The following is a 14,866-nucleotide window of genomic DNA, read 5'->3' on the forward strand; positions in this document are numbered from 1 at the left end:
GTTGATGTCATGACTTTTATTTAATCTTTTGAGAATTAGACTTTAACAACTTGGCAGTTCATTGACCAAGGTGTCCAGTAAAATTCACCTGACAGAAAGAAGTAAGCTGTGTGGCCAGAGGTGTATACCTCATGGGCTACTAAGCCCAGATACATTTTTCCCTTGGCTCCTCTGAGTGAATTCCAAGTGATAAGAGAACTTTAAATTTTCTTATTCTCTAGGGTTTTTGTTGTTGTTGTTGTTTTGTTTTGTTCTCTAGTTTCATTTTCCATTCTCCTCCCACACCCACCCCAGTTCTGTCCGGCTGGTAAATTACTTCCTCTGGGTATCACTCAAAACTTTGTGTTTGGCTTATGGTCTTAAAATGGTGTTTTTGGCTTTATGACAGGATTTTTATGTGTTTGGCTTTAGTGATTGCTGGAAGAAGCTGAAGCAGATCTGTTCTCTGGTGGGTAAGAGAAACCAGAATCTAGTTTGTTCGTCTTTTTTTCTTGTGTCTTTTCGTGAGCTCAAATCGAGTAAGAATTTCATGGTCACTAGGGAAAAAAAAAATAGTTGCGTGAGAGCTAGATGAGTGAATTTTTGTATTTTTTGTGTTTTCATCTGACCTATGACAAAGTTGTAAAATAAACTAAAAACTCCATTTTCTGTGTGCCTGTGAACTGGAAAGTGCTTTCCCAACTGTGGAAAAGTGTTCTCTTCAATTATAGGAACTCTGTTCTGACACATATGATGAGATAAATAAGTGCTTATAAAACAGAAGTTACCAAATTCACAAATATGAAGAATCCAGACTTATTGTAAATGTGCTAGACTCGTAAAGAAAAAAAAAAATCCTTACATAAGCTGCTAGCCTAGAATAATTTTTGGATAAGAACCTTAGTTTACATAGTTATGAAGAATATTTGGACAAACTAGACTGGTTTAGTGATTTTTGTTGAAAAAAGTAAAAATAACTTTTTGTCTTTTCCTTGAATGAATCTTGTGGAGTATAAAGTAAGCATAATTTTATTTATTTTTTAAAAAGATTTTTTAAAAAAATTATTCATCTGACAGACAGAGATCACAAGTAGGTAAAGAGGCAGGCAGAGAGAAAGGAAAGAAAGCAGGCTCCCCGCTGAGCAGAGAGCCTGATGCAGGGCTCGATCCCCGGACCCTGAGATCATGACCTGAGCTGAAGGCAGAGGCTCAAACCCACTACCCAGGCAACCCAGAAGCAAGTATAGTTAAAAAAAAAAAAAAAAAAAAAAAAAAAAAAAAGAAGGTTTGGGTAGGTTTTCTCATGAAAAAGACTAGTTAAGATAAAATTTCATATATTGGTATTCTGATCAAATAAATTAACATTATTGTTTGATATTGTGCATAATGCAAATTTGTGTTCAGCTGAATTGAATCATAATTGCAATAAACATTTTTATAACAGTAATCATGTTCTATAGTGTATTAGCTTACTCAGCTCTTTAGGTAACTTAAACATTAATATTAATGTCAAATTGAATTATTTTTGAATAATCTTTGACTAGCTGGATAATTTATGATTAAGATAGAATTCTGAAATATTGATTACTAAACATGATTTTAAGTTTATTAGCTTTTGCTTCTTATTTTTAAATACATCACAGAGTGGATATATCTTGGGGTTATATTAATGAACTTGATCATTTCAGCTTCTTTAAGAAAACACGAAAGGGATCCAAAAGGCGATGTGTGTGTCTATAATTTATTGAACTATGTGTATTCATTAGATTGGCTTGTCAACCAAGAGACTTGTGAATGATAGACTGTTATCAATTCCTACCTTTTAGTTTTCTCTGTAAAACCGAAGTTGCCTCTTTAATTAAAAGTTACACTTAGTATAGGTGGTTGAGGCTATCTGAAGAGAAATACAGCTAGGTACATGATTTTGTTTTTTCAGGAATAACGAGAGTACTTTTGTCCTAAAGTAAAAGCTCACCCTGTTTTAGAACATGAAAAAGCATAGTAAAATGTAGTCTTAATAACTCAGAGGAACTTATTTATTTTATAACTGGAAGTTTGTACCTTTTGGCCACCTTCACTCATTTTGGCCACCTATGATTCAATCTTAATTAACTACAGGTTTTTTGTTTTGTTTTTTTCTTTTTCTTTTTCAAGACTGAGTTCTAAATTAAGGGAAAAAAAAACAAAAAGAAGAAAATTTTGGATTTTTTTTATACCTAAAATTGGTTTTGGGCTTTCTCATAAAGCCCCTGGAAATTTTCAAAAGTTTCTTATTGTGTCTTATAAAAATAAGAGTGTTGAAAATAATTAGGCTTGTTTGATATGTTCCCTATTTCTTAATTGGTTGAAAGCTATTGTAAGAGTTGCCTGGGAAGAATTGTCAAACCAGAAAATATGCTCATTCTTTCTTGGGTTAAGGTTGTATAGGAAACTGGATATCCATAGAGATATTTCACACATTGTGCACTTTTATGGGAAGCCCTAGAGATTTTTTTTTATTGCTTTTGTGATCTGTAATATGCTCTTAACTGTAAAGGAAACATTGACCAGCCTCTTAGAAGATAGTAATGTACTGCACATAATAGATAATTTTACTCTTCTCCATTCTGATATTATTGGTCATTAGATTAAAATAACCACAATCACTCAGTCTCATTTTCAAATAGGTTTTTGCTTTCCTTTGCTACTTGCTTGAAGATCCCACTACACAAGCTTCAGCTATTACATGTGTCTTCCACATATAGGGACAGACTCAGCTTCGCAGAAAGGACTATATCAGTCATTCTGAATAATTGGTGTGTAAAAACATAAACTGTTGGGTACAGGCCTCCAGGCTTATTTCAGTTAGATAATTTTCCGACTGAGTCAACATCTTTAAGACTTTTTTCCAGTCTGGAAGTCGATGTACATCCAAAAGCTGACTGCTGATACAAAATCCAGATCAACACCTTAGGGCTGAGGAGGGAAATTGAATTGGTTTTTGTTTGGATTATTATTCATAGTAACTTTAATATTCTCTTTTAAAATGTATATGTGAGGAAGTCCTTTTTCTCTCCCTGTAAGCTATTTCTAACCCATTTGGGAGACTATGCTTTTATAAACTTCAATGAAACTCTTTAAAATAGTACTTGATATTAATCCTTAAGAATTCAGAAACATCTTTTACTGAGCCTATTTACTTTTCTGTTTTCTCCTCCTTTTAAAAAATATGTATATATGTATTTATACAGGTGGAGGGGTATGGCGCCTCACAAAGGGTTTGATCTCAAGACCCTGAGCTCATGACCTGGGCTGAAATCAAGGATTGGATACTTAATGGACCGAGCCACACAGGTACCCCATCTTCTAACTTTTCAATGATAATATGTATTATTTATATATTCAACAATAACCTTTGTTCTTTTCTATCAGCATAAGATTGAGCAAATCAATTATGTAACGAAGGCCATGTCTGTAGTAACAAATCTCATTTTATCAGGTACCATAAGCTCACTAATAAGGAACAAGGATCAATCTTATGTGAGAATCCCATGTGTTCATAGGCATCCCATAGGCTAAGAAAAATGGGCCCTTACTATGGTTCTTTAAGGCAATTGGCTAATTGTTTTAAGGATACAACTATCAAGAATAGCAATAATAGTAACAATTGTTCAAAGAATAATGATTGTGTGCTATTTAATAGTCTAAACTATTAGGCATCCAAACTGGGCTTGTATGTGGACCAGAGGATTCTAGTCTGATAGGTGATTTAAAAACAAACAAACACAATACTCTGTGGCAGGCCACTCCTTAGCAAATTTTGAAGATCTCCAAAAAAAAAAAAAAAAGTATTCTCCCAAAACTATAGGTACTGTAGATAAAATCGAGAGAGAGAGAGAGATTATCTTGATCTTGACTTCTAGTCTCAGGATAGAAGGGCAAATAACAGAGACTTTTAAGAATTCAGTCCAAGATTCCTTATGAAAACCCCCAGACAGAAGTCAATTATCTTGTATTAACAGTTGTTCAATACTGTGCAGCTTTACATTGGCAGAGTAAACTCAAGGAGGCCACATGGTATTGACATTCTATTTGCATTTATATAAACAATCAGACCACAGTTAATGAGCCAAGCTATTTTGTGATCATGGATGTTATTTGGGGAGATTATTTATAATCCCAAAGGGAAGACTATTAGAAAAATTACCCCAAATTTGGAAGTAGGCAAGAGAGATTACTTGGTGTACTTTCAGTATAGTGTTGGGCTTGACCTTCTCCTGACCAGACTATTTCACAATTTGTGTGGGAACAGAGATTAATTTATAGGTTTTTGATTAGTTCCCTTATGAATTGAATTAAAATGTCTGACACATACTTTATATTTGTATAAGAATATAAATTTTTCTAACCTTTGGAAAACTATACTTTAATACTGATAATGTTAATTGAAGTTATAGATAGGTAATTTGCTATAGCAATATGTTATTATGGATAGGTATTTGGTATTGTAATAGGTCGTACCGCTAAGAAAAATGGGCCCTTACTATGGTTCTTTAAGGCAATTGGCTAATTGTTTTAAGGATACAACTATCAAGAATAGCAATAATAGTAACAGTTGTTCAAAGAATAATGATTGTGTGCTATTTAATAGTCTAAAGACTTTGCTTACATTACCTATTATTCTCACCGCAGTCTATGTGGGCAGTATTTTCCTTCTTTCACAGATAAGGAAATTGAATCTCTGAATTCATACAGCTAGTAAGTGGCAAAACAGTTTTAATCCCAAATCTGTCTTACTTTAAAGCTAGTATTTTCCTCTTCAGTGGTCTTCTACTATGCTAATCAGCCTCCGATAAACACAATTCCTATCTTTAAGGCGCTGACCAAACTGAAAGGAAGTTTTTTAAACGTGCAAAAATGTCGGCAATACTTTTTGAAAAAAATATCCACATATAAGTGGACCTTTACAGTTCAAACCCATGTTGTTCCGAGGTCAACTGTACATCATGCCTGCTTTTTAGTTCAGGTTGATTTTTGGCAAGTTACGTCTCCTTGCTAGGGTTCAGTTTCTCCTTTTTTTGAAACGTTTCATCTCCAATTCATTTTTTTTTAATTTCTCACCTATTTTGCTATCCTTTTTGTTCCGTTTCATTCCCTCTTTGTCAGCTTGGATACCATTGTTAATTGTTAGACTTACTCCCTGATTTACACTATTGACTTTTTCTGTTGATTTGGTAAGACTGAATTTTGATTTCATCCAACATCATCTCCTCTGTGCCTGCATCTGGGCAGCTGAATGTGCCTGAAGAAAAATGTACAATGATGCTGACTGTTCTCATGGTATGTTTATGACCATTAATGTCAAGGCAGCTCTTGTGGAGACAAATCCGTTATATTTTTATTCCTAGTTAATTCACTCTCTAGTTTTTCAGATTACTATTTTTTTCCCTCTCTTGCCCCAGACCTCCAATACCTTAGGCCTTCTCTTTACCCTGTGCTGATGAACCTGCATCCCCTGTTTTTATTAAGAAAACAGGCATATTTATAATACTTCCACATAATGCTGCCATTACATCTTAGCTACTTGTAACCCTATCCAGAGGCCACAACTTCACTCCTCATTGAATGGAGTCCTTGCTCCCAGCTAAGGACTCTTCTCCATTTGTACAAAGTATCTCATTCCTTCTTTTCTTCCCTATGATATCACTCCTGCATGTGTTCCCCTCTTGCTTCATCACTCTTTGCAGGCTACTGGGTTATAACCAGAGAACACACTAAAATGTTCTAATAAAATGGCCTCTCCAGCTACGGCCTCATTCCTGCGTACAAAATGTCCTCAGAAGATCTGCCTAAACTCGTTGTATCCACTTCTTATTTGCTCCCTTCCATCCTTTTTTTGAATCTACTCTATTGAAGTTTCTCTCCCCAACTCTGACTATTGTCAAAGCCATCAGTGATCTCCACATGGACAAAAACCGTTCAGTTTCCAGTCCTTATATTATTTGAACAAAACCAGCATTTGACCTGACTATTGTTCTCCCCTTCTTTAAACGCTTTACTCAAGTGCTCTAGGACTGCCACTTCCTTTGTTCTCTTTCTAGCTCTCTGGACACTGATTTTCAGACTCTTTTGCTGGTTATCTCTATGAATTTTAAATGTTGGTGTCCTCTAAGGCATAGTTCTTAAACCTCTTCTCTTTGCTATCTGAATTCATTGCACAGGTGAACTTATCTAGAATTATGGTTTTATATGCCAGCTATAAATTGGTGAGTTGCATATTTATAAAGCAGTGTTCAGCGTGTTGAGAATATGGGTTAATATCTTTTGGAGTGTCATGGGTCTAATCTTTCTGCTGGGTGAAAGCTAGCTACTCCACTGCTTCTGGTCTCGGGTCACTGCTCAAGACTGAATTGTGACATCCTCCACCCCAAATTCCTGTGTTGAAGCCATAGCCCCCAGTGTGATGGTATTTGAGATGAGGGCTTTGAGCACTAGTTAGGTTTAGATGGAATCACGAGGGTGGGGTCCTCATGATGGGATTAATGCCCTGATAAGAAGAGGCTAGAGAGCTTGCTTCTCTCTCTCTCTCTCTCTCTCTCTCTCTCTCTTTCTCCAGTCCTGTCATGCACTGAGGAAAGGTCATGCGAGGACACACAGAGAAGGTAGCCACCTGCAGTGGAAGGAGAGAGCTCTCACTAGATACCAACCCTGCTGGCACCTTGATCTTGGACTTCCACATCTCCAGAACTCTGAGAAACAAATACCTGTTATTTATGTTATTCAATCTATACTATTTTGTTATGGCAGCTGAAGCAAACTAAGACAATTCTCATGTAGCTCCAGAAAACCAGGGTCCAGTAACTATAACACGGACTAGTTTCTGCCATGTCTTAATTCACGGTTGAACTTGAACATCTGTACCTTAACTCTAAGCCACTGTAGCCACATTATAGCTGTGCTTTCTCTAGAAGAGTCAGAAAAAGCCAGAGGCTCAGCTGAAAGTCCCTTGGCAAATTCTGTGTTGGACTGGTCAGAAGCCGAGTGTGATACTGGATAGTTGTTGGCAGTCTTGGTGCTCCTCCTGCTCAACACTGTATTCTAGGTACTCAGCATTGTTCATGGAACACGGGACTGTTCAATATGTTTTATGTTTGATGAATGTTGACTGAATGAAGGAACATGGAGCAAAGTCTTCTTTTGTAATATTATTATTTAATGAAATAAGCTTTTCTTTTTTCTGTTTTTTTAAGGCTTACTTTACAGTGCTGCCATTAGAAATGAGGATGTTCTCTGCCCTTCCCTGCCTGCAGAGTTCACATGATGATGTGTAAATGAGCTCATTAGAGATACATATGCTACTTTCAAATTGGTATTTGTCACAATACTGTTTGTTGTTTGTAGGATTAATAGTGCTTGTATCCAGACTAGAAGTTATTACCCAAAATCATTTGGCAAACATTCATCACTAGAAATTCTCCTGGAAATGGTAAGAAAACACAATTTTAACTCAATGTAAAACTGTGGTTTGAAATCATATTAAGAGTTCTCCAAATTCTTAAATAATGGCTTAATTGCTATATAAAAGATGGGAGGATTGGGTTGGTTTCATTATGGCCAAGCAAACTGATTCTGTTCACTAGTCTGGAAATAAGTGAATGACTCAAATTTATGCCAAGTGCTTTACGCGTATTTTCTCACTCAATCTTCCAACAATTCTCTGGAGTACATATTATTATACATATCATGAATAACCACATATTCAAGACTATATAAAATCCTGGCAACTTCTACTGCCGGGAGACTACTGTATATCCCAATATAGCCAAGACTGTCAACTTTAGTAACACTGCTACTCTTCTGGGTCTTGCCGATAAAATTAGTGGACTTTCCAACTTTGTATGTCGCAATCTGTGTGAGTGCTTAGATTACCAGGAATAACTGAAGTTTATTTATGAGGTAGGTTGTAGAGGAAAACATGAAGATCTGAATTGCCTTCAAGTTGTGTTTTTACTTCAAAATAGGTCACTGTCTGTTTAGACTCACTCTCTCAAAGAATGGGTCACAGAGGTGAAACCAGAACAAGTCTGCAATTTCCCAGACCACACATGACCCTGTTCTTCCAGTATTCACTATGACCCTGACTTTAAATTTTTGCCAGGTGGCTGTCTGTGAGATGAGCTGGATGTCTTTCTGAGCCTGGCATGACCAGGGAATGACTCTCGGTTTTGGACCGAGAGCATTGAACTTGAAGCATTGAATTTGAAGATGCTGCCAGTTCATTAAGTGGCTAGGCTTAACTTCAGGCTTTCAAAGTCAGCCCATCTTGGCCTAGTCTAATATAAAAGAGCATTTAAATAGGGCTATGGGTAAATACATCATTTACTTAGAAGTTGTCATTTCTTTTTTTTTTTAATATTTTATTTATTTATTTGACAGACAGAGATCACAAGTAGGCAGAAAGGCAGGCAGAGAGAGAGGGGGAAGCAGGCTCCCTGCCAAGCAGAGAGCCCGATGTGGGACTTGATTCCAGGACCCCGAGATCATGACCTGAGCCGAAGGCAGAGGCTTTAACCCACTGAGCCACCCAGGTGCCCAAGAAGTTGTCATTCCTTTTGACACTTGAATATATGATTAATTAATAAAAAAGGAAGACTACGCACCTGAAATAACCACATGAATCATGCCTGCTAACATGATTATACCCTGCATGTGGAAATTAGTTTGACCTTTTCATAAAAAGAAAGTACGTGTAGTACTATTATTGTTCTGTGGCACCGCACGTTTTTCCACCCCAATGTTAAAGAGAGGATGACAGATAAAAACACATAATTCACATTACGCCTAATGACTTTTAAATTTATTTTATTTAATCCGTAGATAGCTAATAATTATCATGATTTTCAAATCAAATTTTATAAAAGTTCACTGAAAAGCCAAGATTACCCATGTCCTGGATCCCCATCCAATTCCCAGAGGTGGCCACTTTAATTTGTTGGGTATCCTTTCAGAGATTTTTAAAATGCATAGTCAATTAAGACAAATATATATTCTTACTTTTATTCTGTTGTTACTTAAACGTAACCTACTTCTTCTTCTTCTTCTTTTTTTTTTTTTTTAACTTAGAAACAGGTCATGGAAATTTTTCATGGTAGTATACTTTCTTTTATTTTTTGTATCTGCATAGTAGTATCCCATTTTAAGACTGTATCTCTGTTAAAAAACACTGGAGTTGTTTCTAATCTTTCATTATTCCAGACAAGGTTGCAAAAAATAAATGTATATAGTATTCCCAGATATACTTTCAGAATTTCTCCAAATAGTAACAGTTTTACAGCTTTAATTCCAATTTTTGTGTGTGTGTGTGTGATTGGTCGCCAGGTTCTTTCTTTCTTTCTTTCTTTCTTTCTTTCTTTCTTTCTTTCTTTCTTTCTTTTCAGCGTGACAGTATTCATTGTTTTTGCACCACACACAGTGCTCCATGCAATCCATGCCCTCTCTAATACCCACCACCTGGCTCCCCCAACCTCCCACCCCGACCCCTTCAAAACCCTCAGATTGTTTTTCAGAGCCCATAGTCTCTCATGGTTCACCTCCCCTTCCAATTTCCCTCAACTCCCATCTCCTCTCCATCTCCCCTTGTCCTCCAATGTTTATCTCTATTTTTTTGGCATCCCAAGGTTTTCTATTTAGTCTTTTAAAATCTTAAAGTTTTTTTTTTTTAAAGATTATTTATTTATTTGACAAAGAGAGACACAGTGAGAGAGGGAACGCAGGGAGGGAAAGTGAGAGAGGGAGAAGCAGACTCCCCGCTGAGCAGGGAGCCCACGCAAATGGGGCTCAATCCCAGGACCCTGGGATCATGACCTGAGCTGAAGACAGATGATTAATGACTGAGCCACCCGGGCACCCCTAAATCTTAAAGTTTTTACTTAAAATTTGATGTTTCTATCTTTAATTTCTTCCTTGTCGCATTGACTTAAAACCCCAGAATAATGTTTAAAAATAGTTGTAACGCATCATGGTCCTTTCCCTTACTTTAGTAGAATTTCCTTTAATGTCTTATCTTTAAACATGGCTTTTAGACTGAGACAAGCACATTGTCTTGTTAAGAAAGTATTCATATGTTCCTAGATAATTGAGAGTTTAAAAAAAAAATCAAGAAAGGAGTGTTGAATTTTTCAAATACCTTTTCAATGTCTCTAGAAATAACTATGTTTTTTGCTCCTTAGATCTTTCCATATGATTATTTATCTGAATGAATTTACTAATGTAATGAATTATTCTTACATTCTTAGATTCTGAATTTATGGTAAGAGTGATCTGTAAGTTTGCTTTATAGATTTTAATTTCAGTATCACTTACTTTATAACATTTAATTGAAAATATTTATTCTTTTTATGCTTCTTAAGAACTTAGGCATCATAACAATTATCCACTTCTTAAATTGACTGTATCCCTTAGGCTGTACTTTTTATTCCTGTGACTTATTTATTTTATAAGTGGAGGTTCCTGGCTCTCAGTCTCCTCTGTTTCGTCCATTCCCAGCCTACCTTCCCTCTGGCAACCACCAGTTTGTTCTCTGTATTTATGAGGTCCATTTCTGGTTTTTGTTGTTGTTGTTATTTGTTTTGTGTTTTAGATTCTACATATAAATGAAATCATATGGTGTTTGTCTTTTTCTGTCTGATTTATTTCACTTGGTATAATATCCTCTAGGTCTATCCATGTTGTTGTAAATGGCAAGATTTTATTCTTCTTTTAGTTGAGTAATATTTTATGTGTACATATGTATATCACATCTTCAGACACTTAGGTTGTTTCCATATCTTGGCTATTGTAAATAGTGTGGCCATAAATAGACGGGTCCATATATCTTTTCAAATTAGTGTTTTTATTTTCTTCTGGGAAATACCCAGAAGAGTAAGTACTTTGTAGTATGGTATTTCCATTTTTAATTTTCTGATGAGCTTGTATACTGTTTTCCATAGTGGCTACACATTCACGTTCTACCAACAGTACACCAGGGTTCACTTTTTGCCACATCCTTGCCAATGTGGATTCTTTCTTTCTTTCTTTCTTTTGTTATTTCTTGTCTTTTTGGATCCTAGCCATTCTGACTAGTAAATGGTTATATCTCATTGTGGTTATCAGCTCTTTAAATAATTTGGTAAAATTCCACTTTGAAGATCATATTGGCTTGGTAATTCATTGGAGGAGGATGGAGGATTGACAATTTTTACGATTTCTTCTCTTTAGATTTTCTATGTCCTCTAGGGACAGTTTGGGTTAATTATATTTTCCACTAAAAGTATTCATTTTACCCAGGTTTTCAAATGTATTTTTCTATCTACAGTATGCATTTATAATGGAGCAGTGTATCTTTCATATTACAATAGTTTGTAACCACTAAATCTCCACACTCTCAACAAATTTTTTAAAGTTTAATTTCTCTCATGGGGAGAAACTTAATTTTTCTCTTAGGAGGAAGAAAAATGAAAAAATGTTGGAGACACATGTAGTATGTTCAAATATTTTAAGATTATTTTAACATTTTCTTTTTCTGTTTTTTAAACCCTTTAACCTTTCTAATTTTTTTATATTTGTATATTTTTTCTTGATTAATGATCATTTCAAATATTTTCATAATTACAAAAAAACAGCTTTTGGGGTTATGTATTAATTCTAATCACTGTTCTTTCTTTTATCTGCTCATTATTTGTTCTTCTAAACTACTTTTTTCCTCCTGTTTTCCTTCTGTTTTTTAAATAGTGTTTTTCTTTTTTTTTCAGTTGGTGCTTATTTAATTAATTTAGCTAACACTGTGTCACAGAATTCTGATGAGTAATGTTTTCATTTATCTTTTCTAGAAAGTCTATAATTTTGTTTATAAGAGTACTTAAGAGAGTTTTTTGTTTATTTCTAAGTATGGAGATTTTTGTTTTTCTGATTTTCCTCTTAATTTCTAATTGTATTATATTGTGATTATGGAATATTGTTCATGACTCCTTATTTTCAAATTTTATTAACATTTTCTCCCTGGCTTGATATATACTTATATTTTATGAATATATTAATCTTTAAAGAAGCATACAATCTTTACTTTTGAGACACAGCCCCTGATATATCTAAGATCGGGGGGATGAGTAAAATTACTTTATTTATTTAATTTATTTGACAGAGGGAGAGAGAGAGAGATCACAAGTAGGCAGAGAGGCAGGCAGAGGGGGAGGGGGAAGCAGGCTCCCCGCAGAGCAGAGAGACTGACATGGGGCTGGATCCCAGGATCCTGAGATCAGGACCTGAGCCAAAGGCAGAGGCTTAACCCACTGAGCCACCCAGGCACCCCTAAAATTACTTTATTTTTGATCTCCTTTCTATATCTCTTTCTGTCTCCTGTAGTGTAAAATTGTCATATAAGTTGTTGCTATGATGCATTTATATCATAGATACTCATAACTTTCACATCTTCATTGTGAATTTGCTTCTTGTGTTATAAAGTATCATTCTTGTATCATACAATACTTATTTGTCCTAAATCCAACTTGTCTGAAATTAAGGTCAAACTTTTGCTCTTTAATTATTATTTCTTTATGTTTGTGTGTGGATGGAGCATTGTTCAGGTAAAACTTCGATTTCCTTTCCTTATCAACCATTCTGAATCTTTATTTCTAACTTATCTGTCTACACTATAAAGTTTGCTTTTAATGCAATTTGAAGAGTCTTTTTTTTAAGATTATTTATTCATTTTTAAGATTATTTATTCATTATTTGACACAGAGAGAGAGATCACAAGTAGGCAGAGAGGCAGGCAGAGGGTGTGGAGGAAGAAGCCTCCCCGATGAGCAGAGAGCCCGACGCAGGCCTTGATCCCAGGACCCTGAGACCATGACCTGAGCCAAAGGTAGAGACTTAACCCACTGAGCCACTCAGGTGCCCCTGAAGAGCCTTTTAAAGAATAACTTGAAATATGTATTGATTTAAAAGTATTTGTGTCAATTATTGGATACATTTGTGTGTGTGTGTATGTGTGTGTGTGTGTGTACATATATCTGTATAGTTCCTCTATCTATGAAGGTGTGCGTTAAGGTACATATTTTCTTTCTAGTGCATATGTTTATATTAATTTTTCATATTATGTTCATAGTCCTCTATTATTTTAGATATTATTAGTTATGAACAATGATAAATTAGTATACATTTTCCTTTTTTCCTGACTCTACCCTATCATATTTTCTTTAAAACATTAAATTTCCTAGGGTGCCTGGGTGGCTCAGTTGGTTAAGCAACTGCGTTCAGCTCAGGTCATGATCCTGGAGTCCCAGAATCGAGTCCCACATCAAGCTCCCTGCTCGGCAGGGAGTCTGCTTTTCCAGCTGACCTATCTCCTCTCATTCTCTCTCTCTCTCTCTCAAATAAATAAAATCTTAAAAAAAAACATTAAATTTCCTAGTGTTTATCTTTGCACTGTTATGCACATTTAATGTACTACTTGTATGTCAACTTTAAATGACCTTTTCAACCTCAACAGTTATAGATAAGTCAGTCAGTGAATGTGCTCCAATTACCACCATCTTTTTCCTTTTCCTTCTGAATATTTGATTTGTGTCATCCCTATACTTTCAAAGTCTATAACATTTATGCATTTTTAATAGTCTAAATTTTAGAATACAAGTATATTCATTGTTTACCGTGAGTCTTTTTAAGAAAGCTTCCTCACATTTAAGATTCCTCAGAATAGTCTTTGATTTTTAATGTTTTAAACATATGGTCTTTATACTTGATGAACAGCTTGGCTAGATATAAAATACTGAGATCATGTTTTCTTGCCTTGAGAAGCTCATGTTTTTTTCCATTGACTTTCCTTCGGAGAAGACTGAAGTGAAGTTGACTTATTTTTCCTTATTCAAGACTTGATCTTTTTGCTTCTCTGCTTCAAAGATTCTTTCACTAGAGAGGAAAAATAAAACAACATGAAATCCAGGAGGGAGACAAACCATAAGAGACTCTTAACCATAAGCAACAAACTGAGGGTTGATGGAGGGGAGGGGTTAGGGGGTTGGGGTAAGGGATGTTAAGGAGGGCAGATGATGTAATGAGTACTGGGTATTATATAAGACTGATGAGTCACCGACCTCTATCTCTGAAACTAATAATACATTATGTGTCAATTAATTGAATTTAAATTAAAATAAAATTAAATTTCAATAATTTGTTGGCATATGTCTTTGCTTAACCATTGTGAATCAACTTTCTTTAGTACATGGTGTTTGCTTTCAATATGGAGATTTGAGACTTCTGTTCTAATTCAGGAAAGTTCTTTTATAATTTTGTTTGAAAGTATTTGCTCTGCCTCTGAAGGTCTTTGAAAGAAACCTGCTAAGGTTTTCTTCTGCAGAGATTCCAATTATAGGTATGTTGGCTCTGTATTGTATTTTATTTATTGTTACCATTTTCACACAATGCTTAAAAATATATTTCTCTTTATTTTCACTTAATTTTGACCATTCTTCTTATATATGCCTTTGCTGTCTCTTTCTCTTACTCATCCTCAGTGCTTATTCCCTTCTGTGTTTCTTCCAATATTGTCTCCATTTCTGTGACAGTTTGGTCCTTTTTTCCTCCTCATACTGATTTATATCAGCTCACTTCATCCTCATCTCTTTCTTGAGTTTCTGCATTTGTGCTTGACCACACCGGACAATATATTATATTGCTTCATTAACATAATGGGAAATATATTTCATTTAGGGAGTCAGTATAGCTTAATGAAAAAGAGCACAGATGCTGGAGAAATACTACGTATAGTCACAATTTTCACTGGCTCTGTGGCAACTTTTCCTCCCCCCATATCTTCTGGTAACTTTGATGCTCCTTTTCAGAATCTTTCTTTTTTCTTTTCTTTTTTTTT

General features: G+C 35.2%; 1 protein-coding gene across 1 annotated transcript in view; it reads left to right on the top strand.

The window, feature by feature from the left end:
- Positions 1–306: 306 nt before the first annotated feature.
- The window catches only part of PDE4B (phosphodiesterase 4B), a 573,081-nt gene continuing 558,521 nt past the window's right edge, over positions 307–14,866 (top strand). The window contains exons 1-2 of the mRNA XM_082686382.1: positions 307–448; positions 3,210–3,312. The gene's annotated coding sequence lies outside the window, so the exon portion shown is untranslated. The remainder of the gene's footprint in view (positions 449–3,209; positions 3,313–14,866) is intronic.

The sequence above is a fragment of the Mustela nivalis genome, assembly GCF_964662115.1.
Source record: "Mustela nivalis genome assembly, chromosome: 10".
Lineage (NCBI taxonomy): Eukaryota > Metazoa > Chordata > Mammalia > Carnivora > Mustelidae > Mustela > Mustela nivalis.